The sequence below is a fragment of the Spea bombifrons genome, chromosome 3 (genome assembly GCF_027358695.1).
Source record: "Spea bombifrons isolate aSpeBom1 chromosome 3, aSpeBom1.2.pri, whole genome shotgun sequence".
Lineage (NCBI taxonomy): Eukaryota > Metazoa > Chordata > Amphibia > Anura > Pelobatidae > Spea > Spea bombifrons.
The window spans coordinates 92,894,123-92,909,610 of record NC_071089.1 but is presented as its reverse complement, the minus strand read 5'-3'; positions in this window follow the sequence as shown (position 1 = coordinate 92,909,610).

The following is a 15,488-nucleotide window of genomic DNA, read 5'->3' as shown; positions in this document are numbered from 1 at the left end:
AAAGAGAGCCTGTGATATGTGATCTCATGTTCATTTTAACTATTTAACTCTTCTGCGCGGCTTCTCAGCTGGGCAGACTTGGGAACTTCCTTCACATATGGTCTTGCCAGCTAAAGGGCTTGATCAGCTGCAGATGTCAGTTTTAAATATGCTTTTCAAAGGAAGAGATTAAAGAAGTGAAAAATTATGTCATGAGTCCAAAAGACAATCTTCTTGAGCTAAAGAGATACGCTTTATAAATTTTTATTACATTGTTGGATCGAACATTTTAAATGTAAATAAATGTCAGAATTGCTAAATATTGTCAAAAACGTCCTTATAAAATTATATCAAACGTATCCTTTGATTTACCAGTTTAGACAAAACCTATTAAATGTCGATACCCATTTTCTGTAAATGCTATATTAGTTTACATGATGGAAAATAGATACAAGATTTGCTTAGAAGTTGAATAAAGAGGCCGTATTGTAATATACCTGATGAAGAAGTAGAAGAACTTGTTATAACTCAAGTTTTGCTACGTGTTGCTGGCCCCTGCCGAACAAAACGTGTAATATCTCCCTCAATAGAGTGATTTCAGTTTTGTGGAGATTGACTGTTTGGTGTAAGATTGAATAAGTATCTTAAAAACATACGCCTGTCTAGGATTCCTCCTTAAGAGGTTCCATTCAGAGCAAGATAGAGCTTGTACTCCCACACCTGCAGTTCCTTTACAATCACTCCTATTTCCTTGGCAACCAAATACATTTTTAATAACCGTTGACGTAAAACAAAGTGGGTGTTGGCAGCTGGAATGTGGCCTTTTGGCTCGCACACAAATGTTGTTTTGTGTAGAAGACAACATGGCGGGGTGTCTCTTTAACAATCCATCTGGCTTTCTTACTTGTTAGTTTTAGTTCTCATTGTTTTTTTGTGCATGTTCATATGTTTTTTGTTTTTAGTTCTTTGATACTTGTGAACTCTTCATCAGGTTTAACAACCCTTATTTTCTATTACAAAACTGTGTGTTCAGCAATATTTATAATGTGGACACCTGGTGACAGCTATTTCTTTAAATGCATGTAATATCTGCTTTGGGTGCACATGAAACTAATTAGGTGCATGCTTTAAATAATCCAAGAATCACGAATAAGTGCTTGATTGTGTTATCCAGTACTGTATGTTTTGTTTTCATTGGGAATAGCAGGTAGCCATTGTGGGCCACTGGGCCATGAACTTCATGTAGAGATCAGAGAATTACTTCTGACAGACCTTTCATCAGCGCGAAAGAGTAGAAACATGTATATTTTAGACAACCCTTATATTTTATTTTCCAAGAACAAAGGTTTATGTATTCACTTTAATGTAACAAACAGCCCTTTAGGCCGCCTACACTTTACCCTCTTTGCTGGAGAAATATTGTTGGAATTCCAAAAGGAATGTTACTTTCCGGCACGTACACTTCACAAACATACAAATATAGGGGCTGATTTAAGAGCATTTCAGGTGGGATTGAAATAATGCCAGGATCTAGAAAGCGTCATTGTTCTGTCGTCTTGAGACTTGGTGGTAGATGTACATCAATACTTTCATTGATTCCCATGGAAACTCAGATGTTCTGAGTTGAAACGACATGTGTTCTGGCTCGGGCACAATACTGTGCACTGTCTGTACAAAGCTGTCTAAAATGGCATTCTTTACATGTTATTAAAAATGCTCTAAAACAAGTTCTGCACCAGGAATCTAAAAAACGAGAATTCTTTATATCACATTTCCTACTCTGAAAACATTACCACATATATAGGCTAGGCCTCTTTCAGCTGTTATTGGATTCTAATTCTTATGACCCCTATCCCTAAGAAGTCATGTCTACTATCACACAATAGATTTTTGTTATCTAATTACAATAACTGCTTTCTGTTGCATTATTACTCATTATATATGTAGCATAAAACAGAACTCTACATGGAATGTATTTGCATATATTTAGAAAAAAAATAATCATCAGTCTAATTCCATTAAGTGCATTTTTGCACTAATAGGTTGGTTCCTTAAAACTAGACTTGTGCATTCGTATTCGGGCGGACATGAAAATGAACACAATGGGTGCTTTTTCGTTGTTCAGCCCGAATACCGAACATACGAACATGGCGGCGGCAAAACGTATACGAAGATGAAGACACACAGCATGAAGAATCTTCGTGTTTGTCTTCGTTTACTAATCTCATTGGTCCCTTCCCCATCTAGCCTACCTTAATTACGCAGCATAGCAGGGGTTAACGGAAGCGGAAATCCGTAGGTTTGCCATCAGGAGTTAAATGGCCATGCGGGCCTGCAGGGGCCTCCTCTGGCATCAACCAATTGCGGTACCAGGATTTTAAAAGTCTGTACGGGCAACACTATTGGTCGCCAGCAGGGGGCTCATCTGCCATCAACCAATGAAGTGCACTTGCAGAGGAGTCCCCTGCCTGCAACCAATAGAGTTGCTCATACGGACCTTTAAAATCCTGGCGCAACACGACAAGTTGGCCAGCGCCCAAGTCTACTTAAGACTCTAATGCGGAAGCCCTGGCAAGTTTAAAGGAAGATTTTTTGGGAGCACCTGTCAATCACTAGTTTAAACGAAACGTGCCAGGATTTCAGTGAAGATCTCGGTTGGCCCTTTAAATATTCACAGTGATCATCTTGCCATAGTTTAGTGATTTCCTCCCCAGGTGTATTTATCCTTTGCATTTAAAGCCTTAAGGAGAATTATGCTCCTAACCCCTCATTCCATAAACAGGATTACCTTTTGGTAAATGCCCCCTGGGCTACGTTGATATTTTTAGTTTACTTTCTTTTGTTAAGGAAAATATATTGATCTTTCAAGATGTTCTCTTGCCTTGCGTACGTATTGATTCTTGTCTCCTCTTATGCTGTTGTACACGCTTGTTCCAGGAAAAATAAATAGATACACGCATGTATATGCTGGGTTGTCAGTAACAGACACAAAATAATTTTAAATATGCAACAAATAAACATTTTTTGTTTTATAAATATTTTAGTAGCATTTTTCCTAATTAAAGGTTTAATGGGTTTAGATCAACTGCAAGAACGAAGTGTGAGAAATAAATAGCAGAACAGCCTAATATTAGCTGTCACGCACATGAGCTGCTTGCACGGAAGTCATCGTTTCCATAATGCTGTCTTGGGAAATGTGCCATAGACTTGTGTTTGAACTAATTGATTGTAGCTCTCCTTTAAAAAAAAAAAGTCTAAGCTTTATCTGCTTCTTAAAAAGAGGATTGATAAAATATAATTGCAGTTGAATCATTTTCGGAATCAATTAGGTTCTGAAAAAGATTTACAATGGGAGCGTAACTCAGTTTGAAAATGTTTACCGTCATTATCTTTGCACTTAATAGTCTCTGTCTTTTAACTAGAGGGCATAAAATAGTTTGCAGCGTGTCGTATTATTCTGACAATGTTGTGTGAAAACATTGGGGAGTTGTGTTTAAAAAATGATTCTGGTTTGAAAAATCGTCTTATTCTTAGAACAACCAACATAGTAGTTGTGCTTATTGGTTGCCATGGTGATAAGACTACTTTTCCATTGCCATTGGAACACAGGAGTGATGGGAGTGATAAAGAGCCTACGATGATATTTCATTAAAAATCAGCCTTTTCCAGCTGCAATAGTTACTAACAACATTAACAATGTCTACACTGTATCTCTGATTTATTTCATGTTATTATAATGGACAAAATGTGCTTTACTTTAATAAACAAGGACATTAGTTAAATTAAGATTTTTTTGTTACTTACACTAAAGTGCAAGCTTGCCTATGATTACCTCCTCCCTATAAGACAAGACTTGGGAGTTCAGAAGTAAAATGAATGCTAATTCCTATGTCCTATTTCTTTAGAAAAGGGCTATATTTAGTAGTGTATAGATCCGATTAAAGAAGTGGTACTTTGAGTAATCAATTCTAAATTAATTTAAATACATCTTTTCTGCAAACAGGACATACAGTAGAACTTCATGTCCTTTACAACCAATGTATGAAACAGAAATCAATATTCCAGGTAAAATAACTGATTTGTAGAACTGAGTTTATTCAAGAGAGATGTTCACCACCCTGGGAATAGGCTGTATTTTCGTTGATTTGCGACATCTCTGCATTTAGATTAATGTTATTGGTCATCGCCCCACAAAGAAACATAACGTATAACCTGACTATGATTCAGCTCTGCCTTATTTCCATTTTTTCAAGCCTTTTCAACCATTTCGACCTCCCCCAAAGCCTTTTAGCCCTCTTCTTTTTCCCAATAGAGATCTCTGCTCCCTAATCTTACCAGTAAGGTGAGGCCCAGTCCCTACGGAAATTGTGGCCTCCTTTGCTACACTGATTGTCTAGCACCTTCATACACAGGGACTGCGGCACTCAGAAGGTTATTCGCCGTAATGTTGGTAGGACAGAATTCTGGAGATGTCTGTGAAAAGCAGAACTCCCTTAAATTACTTTTTAAGGTTTTCCAGTTAAAAGGGACATCTTGTCACCAAACTTAATATTCTCTGGCTGAAAGATCTCACTATGTAAATCCATTATTCACTCGGATTTCCTGTCTACACATTTGTATCCTCATGCATTGTTCATCAGTCAATATCTCATTCCTCCAGTTCCATACACAGTAATAACAGAAATGTCAACATATGATTAATTAAACTACCTGTGAATTATTTACATACGTACCGTGCCAGAAAAACTCCTAAAGTGAACTGGAAGAAATTGTACGTAGTGGACTTTCCAAATCCCAGTATGAACCCCAGAACTAGTTGTCTGGATGGGATTGGAAACAATGAATCACAGTAACATGCTGCTAATTATGTGTTTGCAGATAATAACATGACCTAAAAGCCTTTGTTGTAGAAGAATAGCTGGGTGGAAAGGGGTTGTAGCCAGAATCCAATAATAAGGAGAGCTATGTTTCATTACCGAGGAGGTAGATATGTAGACAGTAGTAAAGGTTAACATAGCAAGGACATTTAGAAGTTAGCAATAACAGCCTCTGGTTGTAAACTGAGTAAGCAAACTGCTTGGAACAGGCATATGGCATTGGCTATCCTCAATCTAGGAGGAGATCAAGGTTTGAGTCTTTAAAGCAGGCAAAACAGGCAGACTAGATGGACCTAAAGATTCTTATCAGATGCCAGTTTCTATGTTTTTGTGTTAAATTTGTGTTTATATACCATTCTAGTTAAGTTGCTAGTGTATGTATACATCAAATTGTGACTGGCAGTCAATACTCACATGGTGGATGTGTACATATTTATGCCCCTGGCTCTAAATAAACCAGCAGTGAGACCTAGACCTTGCAAACAGTTATTCCCCAGGGTAGATGGAGCAGCAATCAGTTCTGGACCAACCGCCTGCTGCTGGGGCATTCCCTGATGAAATCCATGTAGTTTGGAGTACAATTCACAGGTCTTTGCTAAATTCATACAATCAGCACGGTAATGAGGTCATGGCAATCATGAGACAATATCTACCTCACATCAAAGACAGAGGCTGCTTGGCACTTTCCATAAACAGGCAACATGAATTGCAGTTTTAGTATTTCAACATGCTTAAAATATACATTACTTAACATGCCATGTTAATTTAAAAAATGCAAAGACTAACTGCAAACTGTTGGGGTGCTCCTGCCTTTGAGCCCATAAACCAAAAGTGACCAGCAGCTCTGTGATTCTGTGTGTCACTCCATCAAGTATCTAACACAGATGCAGGGATCCACCAAGGAGAAAGACCCGTCAACCATATCCTGCTAGACCACCATTGACTTTGGAAGAATCCCTCCCCTTCCATACAGATATTTAGGAAAGAAAATGGAAAGGAGGTTATGGGTCCTTATTACTTAGTTAGACCTCTAGAAATGAACCTTATACCCCAAAAACCCAATAAAACATCTAAGGCATCAATTGTCTTCTTTTGAGTGAAAGGTAAACCACTTCCAGATGACTACCACCTTCGCTAGACCAGGGTATGTTATAATTTTACCTCTTTTAGGCATAGTGTAGTTTATTGAGACTGTTATGATAAGATGCTGCGCATCTAGTGAATTATTTAGTTTTTCACTTCCTATATACCTGCAAAAGACAACACTTACAGGTCTGTGTCCCTTTCATACAAGACATTTTGAAATCATAAATCATCTTATACTATCCTCATATAAAAGGATTGTTGAAGGAAAACCGGTTGGTGTGTTCAGAAATAAATAAGCTTTGACTATTATCCTGGCTGATGTTTCTACTTTCTTCTCATTTATGATTGAGGGTGATACATTTGTATCCAGTTAGTACCTACTCCTCTGTTTCCTCTGTCTCTCTCACTGAGAGCCTTTTTGTATAGATAATGAGTCAACATGCTTTATTTTAGTTTAAAACACAATTCTAGGATCCCTATGTAGACTTCTCTCTCAAAGAAAGAAAACAGTATTAGCTTTTTTTGATTTTGATAATTTTTTTTTTACCTTTTTTCATTTATATTGATAACCAATAGTATTGGTTGTTTTTGTTTGCAGTATAATGTAGTTTATCTATTTATTTTGCTAAAGTTAGACTGCTTGATTCTTTCCACATTCTGGATACATTATTTTCTCATAATATTGGTTGTTTATTGAAATACATTTGGGTTTGTGAGGCTGGCCACAACTTCGTTTTGATAATTACATTTTAGAGGTTGGACAGATGGCTTCTAAGAAACTACGATTCCAGTGAAAGATGAACCAAACCAAACTCCCAGTCTCCAAGGAGACAATTTATAGGAAGTAAATATTTCAAATTGTTCAAAGGTTAAACCCACTACTCTCCTTCCTCTATTTAGCACTCTACTTTTTCAGAGGTACTTACAGTGCATAGTTTAAATTTAAACTCACTACGTCTTCATGAATAGTACATTGTTAGTCCAACTGTGGGCCATCGGCAAATTTACCATAAGAGGCCCTAAAGAGGACCATGGCTGAGGATGGTTGACAGCTACACAACCGGTAGGCAGAGAAAGACATTTATAATTGAAGCTTAATTTGAAGTCATATGTCAAGAATCAAATATCCTCAGATGAATATAATATATAAAAATATAATTGAGGCCAAAATCCCATTGATAACAAAAAGGGCTCAAATGGAGATGATTTCTGTTAGGAGACCTTAAACCGTCTTTTGTGGGCATTAGGAACTATGAAGTCCCCAAGTAATTCTCAAAATGAATTTGTGATACATCCTTGAATTGATGCCCAGCATTCTTAGTAACAATATAATCCTAGTACAAAGCATAACTACCACTAATCACTTTTAAACTTCATTGTGTGCTTGCTGGGTACATGTTGGTTATAACATAATCATACTGTTTATTTGCAATCTTTTTGTACCAGCATTCCCTTCTTCGCCACATACCGGGCTGTCAATTTAAGTTGACATACAGCCAATTTCTCCGTCATTTTGCATAGTTTGTAACGTATGTGGCTGATACTTCAAATATCTCCTTTAATTATTATTTATTGATTTATGTAACCCATTCTATTTCACCGCATTGTAATTCCATACATGTATATTGTACTAATAATAAACCAGTTGTGCTCTGCGCCCCATGCTGTAACCGTTTTCTCCCACTATCCACATTTTCCCATATGACCGTGCTTTTTCAACTTATTCAGTGACATTTTTTTTGCTGTCAGGAGACTTAAATGTGTTAATAATAACCCATGATTTATCTCTGTTGAAATGTTTGTGATGAATAATTACAGTTTCCTTAACACACCAAATACAGTCATCTGTCTCTTGTAAATATTGGAAACTGAATAGCAGAGAGACAAGTAGTATTGCATGCAAGATTTGTCATTACAGACCCGCGCCGCATGCTTTACTTAATAATACCTATTACCTTATATTGGAACAGCAATGTTCCCTTCAAATACACAGTAAAATCTACAAAATCGTTGGTGGATGATTGCTTGAAAATGTGTCGTAATTATTTCCATTAAATAAAAAGGAACGGGTCATTTTTTAAGCTCTGATTTAGAGATTTCAGATATAGTTGTAATGTTACTAAATTGTTCGTATATATTACTCAGCAAACAGACATAGAAATACATTTTCACTTGCGTAAATGTGTATTTATGTGTTCAGATATCCCAGTGTGTGCGCGTATAACTCTATTGCTGTTATTGGATTACAACTACCATAATCTTCTGACAGCCTTTGTGTTTCTCCTTTTCTATATCTTGTAGCTATTGGAAACATCGATTTACTCCAACATTTCCCGTTATTTTAATGACAAGGGACTGAATTCCACCATAAGGTAAATTCAATTTTGCCCTTTATCTCTGTTGTTACATAGAGTTTGACGGTAGATAAGAAAGAACCATTCTGCCCATCTAGTCTGCCTGTTTTTCCTGTTTAAGACAAGGCCAAGGACCTCATGATTCTTGGTGGCCATATGCATTTCCCATGCATTTTTTATTTCTCTCACTAGGGAAAGGGGCAGTTCATGGAGCGCCCCTCGGTTCACTTTGTTTATTGGTAATATAAAAAGCCATCGTATGTGATGGACCTGTGGAACTTGATGTCATAACAATAACCCAGAAGGTAGCTCAACCACAACAGCCAATTATCACAGGTCCATTAGACTGATGTTCCTCCATGGTGATGATTATGATGTCATAGGCTAGAAATAATTTCAAGGGCTGTACAGTTAATACACACCTAGAGAAACATTTGCTGGTTGTGCATTTACTTGTTAAATTAAACAGCAGTGTCAGAAGTATTTTTTCCCATGAATCATTGTCTTTGCTGGCTATATTCCAGCGTACCTCACCCTTATCAGCTGTTCCACCTTCATTCTGAGAACTGTTTATGGTGGAGAGATGCTTGTCCTTCCAGTCTATCCACCTCCTAGAGTTGGATAGAGCTGTTAGGCTAGCAGCCTGGATGTACCATATTTAACCCAGACTCACACGCACTCTCATGTGGCTTGCCAATGTGAAAATTGAAGTGTTTGTGTACATTTTTTCAGCCCCATATATTTTATGCAGATGAGCTGAATGCCGCATAGAAAAAAAAGGTTGGTTGAAAGTATGTATCAAAAGTTCCTTTGTATGTTGAAAATCCCTGACAGATTTCTATTGCACATATATATGTGCTGTGGCTAGTTTCATACAAATGAAACAATCATTTCACTTGGAACTGAGATATTTTCACTCTCTCAACTGACTTGGAGCACCCAGTTTGGTCAGATAAGTTAGTCCCTGTTAACTAATTTATCACCACATTTGTGAAAGTCGCTTTTATCAGGCAACTTTCTGAGAAACATTTCTGGAGTCATTAGGAAGAGTGCTACTGACAGATGCACAAATGCAATTCCTCGAAAAGCTCTAAGTACATCTCCGTGAACTTCTCAAGAACATGTTATTAAAGTAGCATATGGCATATGCTACCTTGATCGTGAGATCTTTTGCACAATACAAAGCTACAACTTAACCCATTATTTGTCCTGTTGTATTTGTTTGTTAATTAGATTATGCTATGGGCTGTATTGGTTCAGACCACCCAATGAGGTTTTAGGCTCAGGTGGGACCAGCAGGGTTCTGCTTAGGCTGACAGTCTCTCTGCTATAACGACATACGGTCCTGGGGCTCAAAACAGAGCATGTGAGTTCCTGCAAGAGTTAGGTCCTAGGGGGGCAGCTGTGGAGTGGTGTTTAGCCATGCTCACTCTTCACTCACTTCGGCTGCCACTCTTAACCCAATTCATGCTATCTGGGCCTTGCCCTTGTCCACGGCTAACCCTGACACCTCACCAAGCTACTGTTTAAGGCCAGAAACCGATAAATTGAGTTTGTGCAGTCGCTGCTGGATACAGATGGCTGGACACTAAAGGACAGGACTGACCGCATGAGCAGCAATAAAGTTATGTAGGAGCAGCCATGGGGCACCAGCCATTAACCCACTGTGTCCGATGGCCAATCTAAGTCTGACCACGAGAGGGAGCCAAGAATATGTAAGGATAGGTTCCTATTTAGCAAAATTTGCATATTAGAAAGTTGGTATAATTAACTATAAAATAGTGTGTGTATATATAAAACACATGTGTAAGCCTATACATCATACATGGAGAAGGAAAAATTATGCATACAGGGATGTACAGTATACATTTTGTGATCATTATTTTGCAACTTTTTGTTTATTCTGAGGGTTTATAGTTTTAAATAAATTGTACTAAAACCTTGTTCATGCCTATAACAGTGCAAAGTCCAAAAGCAATTATATCAGGGTAAGGTGGTAAATTTCCAGGTACACATCTATATAGTTCTGAACAATTTTCATTTCAAATGCATTAACGTCATTTTATGGATGACATAAGCAAAATAAGTGTAGAATTGTTGTTGCGTTAGTCATATACTTCCAGGACACACATACTATACATCTGATTTTTCATGTTTCTTGACACCATCTTTATAGTGCTTCTCTGCAGCATATAGGCTTAAACATCCCATGTACCACTTCATTAAAATTAATTATCAGTTATTAAATCATTTATTTAGAAGCTGATCCTCTTCTATGAGTTTATACATCTCGCATATAGGGCAGCACTTTACAAATGCTGTATATGCTGAAGTGGTCATGCTTTTACCAGCACTAGTTTTTGCTTCCTTGTTGTAGCCATAGAGAATAAGTACGGTTTCTAATATATACAATTAATACCGGTATATGAAATATATTTAGGCGTTGAAGCTATACCTTTCACTTGAGCATAGACAGCATAGACAGTATTTAACCCTGTGTGTTACTGAGTACATTGTTGTCCTGTTCTTGATGCTTCTACTTAGATTTTAAATTTAAAGTAAAGTTAAAAATACAAAGCCTTTATTTATAATAATTTCCATTATTTTTATCGACCAGGTACAGCAAATGCTACAGTGGCATGCATGATGGATCCTCATTAGTGGGGAAGGTACTCTATTTTCCCATTTTGCCACTAGCTCTTAACATGGGTCGATTGTAACACAATGAAGCTTTATAACTAAAAATACAATGCGTGTTTGGATTGCTTCTATTTGCCAATAATCATGCCATTGTCATTTACTTTGTGGACAGGCAGTTTGCGCAGTGATTCACATGTAGTCAATATATATATATAGTTCTGTGATACACAAACAGTCCTTTTAAACACATAGTTGTAGCATCTGTAAAAGATAAGACATATAACTATGATGGCGCTATATAAAACAATAAAGACTAATAATAACTTAAACAACTTGTTCTAGATGATTCCAGTACAAAATATTTTACAATAGAGAAAAGTAACATCTTCCGCCATAAAGAAACACTTTCTTTAATAAATAGCACCACCCGGTGGCTCCAGTAGAAAAGTGCATAATGTTTTCCTTTTTTGTGGTAGTTAACACAAATTGCGTTCTTTTAACTCTGTGTGCGGCCTAATGGAGGAAATTTTCCCTGCATGATATTCAGCTTCTCCAGGCCTGTAATTTGTGATTAAACACTAGCTAGAGGAAAATTTTACATGTTGCAGATCATTATTTACTTTGTGTTACAAACAAACTGTGAAAATAGAGCAGTGCAAATATCACAAGGTGTGAACACTCCTTTACACAAAAACACAAATGTTCAAGGGGCACAATTAACCTTCCAAAAAAAATAAATAAATAAATAATAACATAGCAACCACATGTTTAGTATGTGGAGACAATTTAAAGAGAAATTATGAGAAAATGTGAGAAACATTGCACACGTAATAAACACACTTCAGGGGTCTAATAAGTAGCCCGTCCAGAATTAATATACATGTAAAGCTGGAAACATTCTTCATGGATTTTTGTCCATATGGACATGATGGCATCACGCAGTTGCTGCAGATTTGTCGGCTGCACATCCATGCTGCGAACGTCCCGTTCCACCAAGACCCAAACCCAAAGCCAAGGCCATTGGAGTTCAGTGAACTCATTTTCATAAGGGGCCCAATATGTGCCAAGAATATGTCCCCCACACCATTACACCACCAGCCTGAACTGTTGATAAAAGGCAGAATGGCATAGCTTGAATCGAGACTCATCAGACCAGGCAACATTCTTCCATTGTCCAATTTTGGTGAGCCTGTGCGAACTGTAGCCTCAGTTCCCTGTTCTTAGCTGACAGGAGTGGCACCATCTGCTTCAAGGTTCGACGTGTTCAGAGATGGTATTCTGCATACGTTGGTTGTAATGAGTGGTTATTTGAGTTACTATTGCCTTTCTGTCATCTCACACCAGTCTTCCCATTCTCCTCTGACCTCTGACACCAACAAGGCATTTTCGTCCACACAATTTCCGCTCACTGGTTATTTTCTCTTTTTTGGACCATTCTCTGTGAACCCTAGAGATGGTTGTGCGTGAAAATCCTAATAGATAAGCAGTTTCTGAAATACTCAGACCAGCCCGTCTGGCACCAACAACCATGCCACCTTTAAAGTCACTTAAATCCCCTCTCTTCCCCATTCTGATGCTCAGTTTGAACTTCAGCAAGTCAAGCAATTGAACAGGTGGCCAGTGAAAAACCCACACAGAAGATAGCTTCCACAGTGTTGTTTAATAGTCATATGTTCACCATCTCCACACTAACGTCCCTCTATTAACTAATAAATTATTGCAGCGATAGCTGTTGATCAAGTTCCCGAAGCAATAAATAAAATTAACTGTTTCACACTAAGGCTCCATTGGCCAAGTTCGTTGTGTTGCTTGGCACATTCTTCCATTGGTGACGGGGCCTTTACACATTTGGCAAAGTCTGAATTGCTGCAAACATGGAGCTGCCTCCTGTTTGTTGTACATCACATTCCCAGTCTACATCATACACCAGAAATAGGTTAAACTTTAAAATACACAAGACTTATGTAACAATATCAAAATGTTCTTTTGAATTCTATTGAGAAAACTACTTTATTACAAAATGAAGTATCAAACTTCACTTTTATCTCCCAACTCAACAGCTGTATTTATGAAGTTGGATTTTACCTCCCAATCCCTTGTCTCTTTAACAGAATAAAAAAAGAATTAAAATAAATAAACCTCTATTCTATACATTCCAAGTAGTTTTTTTTAATCAAAACTACAAAAAATGGCCAGCCCAGGAAAATTGTGCCGTGACCACTGGACTAACATAGGGTTAATAAATGAATGTTGATTTTGTGTTGGAGTTATATTTTAATCTATAACCTTTACTGCTTCCCCTCGTCTTGTGATACAATGTGAACTGGGAGAGTAGGCACACAACTTGGTTGCCTGGAAACTGTATGTGGGAACCAATAGGAGATTGCACCATGGTCATACAGCAACTATTAGGACTCCGGCGAATACTCTCGAAGATGCGGAGGATTGCACCATGGTTGCACAAGAGGCAAGATGTGGCAAGATACACATGGTTAGGAGGCAATAAAGCCTTATTGTGAAATAAAATATCTAGATGACTGCTGGAAAAGTCTTTTAAAAAGCAGTTACTTAAAAAACATGTCTTGAGAATGCTGCAGCGCAACAAAACGCACCATGAGGAAGCTTTCCTTCACTGGGACCTGGAACAACACATCTCTCCACATAGTTGTACTGCAGTAACACAAGCTCTTGAGACGCTGTGGATCCTGCTACAGATTTGCATGTGCCTTTTGTTTACGTGATTACGTGAAACATACAATGTTACTTTCTTCCACGTTTACTGAACCCACACAAGTCATATATTGTTTTTTCAGGACAAGAAGGGCTTTAGATGTCATTAATTTTATTGTATCACATCATTTACTATATATATAAAAAAAAAAAAAAGTATAAAATTAAAAATTTGTCAGACAAAGTCCTTTTTTCTTTTTACTTGAAAAATAGATTCTACTATTTGCCCTGAGTGTAGAAATACCCAATGTTTTTTTTTTGCTTTTTTCTGCATGTTGTGGGGCAGTAAGTAGCGTCAAACCATATATTTTTGAAGACAAGACATCCCTGGGTATTTCAAATTTTTACTTTAACTATTTCCATGCACTAATTCTACTACCACAAACTTCATGGTAGTCATTTTTTGTGTTTTTTTCCCCACACAGGTTGTACTAGGTATGAGTTTACAGCTCCTGGTATATGTCGCTTTCACACAACACCAATATGTGCTCAGCAACATCTCCTGAGCATGGGTTGGTTGGGTTGGTTGGGTTGTTTGGGACGTTCATGCACGAGGTGCCCGGACTGTCAATTGTCATCAAAGGGTTAAAGATCATAGTAGTGTAGTGTAGTGATGCTGCCAATTGACTCAACCAACCTCTCACATTCCAGAAGATGGCATTCATGTTTAACTGTACTGACAATACTACAAAAACTGGCTTAAGGCCTCATTTAGCTCACGGAAACAAATCGACCTTTGGCAGTATTGTTTATGAGCAGCTTTTCAGTACAGTACCCATTCATCACACGTTCATGTGCATAAGCAAACCAAAGCAGAACATGCTCTGAAAATAGTTCTGGGCCCAACCTCAGCAACAGATGACATGACTGAGGTTGATTAAGCTTTATATATGCATTAGGAGCCAGTGAAGGTGGGCACTATACAATTCTACATAAAATACTAAAGTGATGGTAAACACAAGAGATTGCCACTTGTCCTCAGTGTTACTACCCAATTATGTTTTTTTTGTTTGTTTCCAACACACGCCCAGCATTTTAATGTTTTTATACATAAAGGCAGCATCTCACCATTTAGTTTCAACTAACATCAACCATACTGTCACTGAAAAAGTAATTTGATATGTTGATATACACATGAACAGGGATTATGAGTCACAAAAATATGACTTTTGTAGCCTGTTATGGAAGGTGCAGCTTTGCACCCTGCAAAACCCTAGGCCAGGGGTGTCCAAGTTTTTTCTGCAGTGGGCCACTTCATCAGAAATGTATGTGTGCGTGGGCCGCACTCATTTTTCACTGAGGGAAAATACGGTCTTTTAATTTTATAATGCATATTAATACAGGGTTAATTTGGCGATAATTAAAAAAAGTTTATTTTGATCAACTTTTATAACACACAAACACACCAGGGCAGGCTCTGCCACGCCGACATCCAAACACACACAGCAGGACAGGCGCTGCCACACAGACACCAGGACAGGCTCTGTCCCACCAACACCCAAACACACATCAGGACAGGCTCTGCCACACCGACACCCAAACACACCAGGACAGGCTCTGCCACAACACCCAAACATACACACACCAGGACAGGCTCTGCCACACCGACACCCAAACACACCAGGACAGGCTCTGCCACAACACCCAAACATACACACACCAGGACAGGCTCTGCCACACCGACACCCAAGCACACCAGGACAGGCTCTGCCACAACACCCAAACATACACACACCAGGACAGGCTCTGCCACACCGACTCCCAAACACACATCAGGACAGGCTCTGCTGTAGCATAAAAAAAAAAAACAAGTATTTTCTAC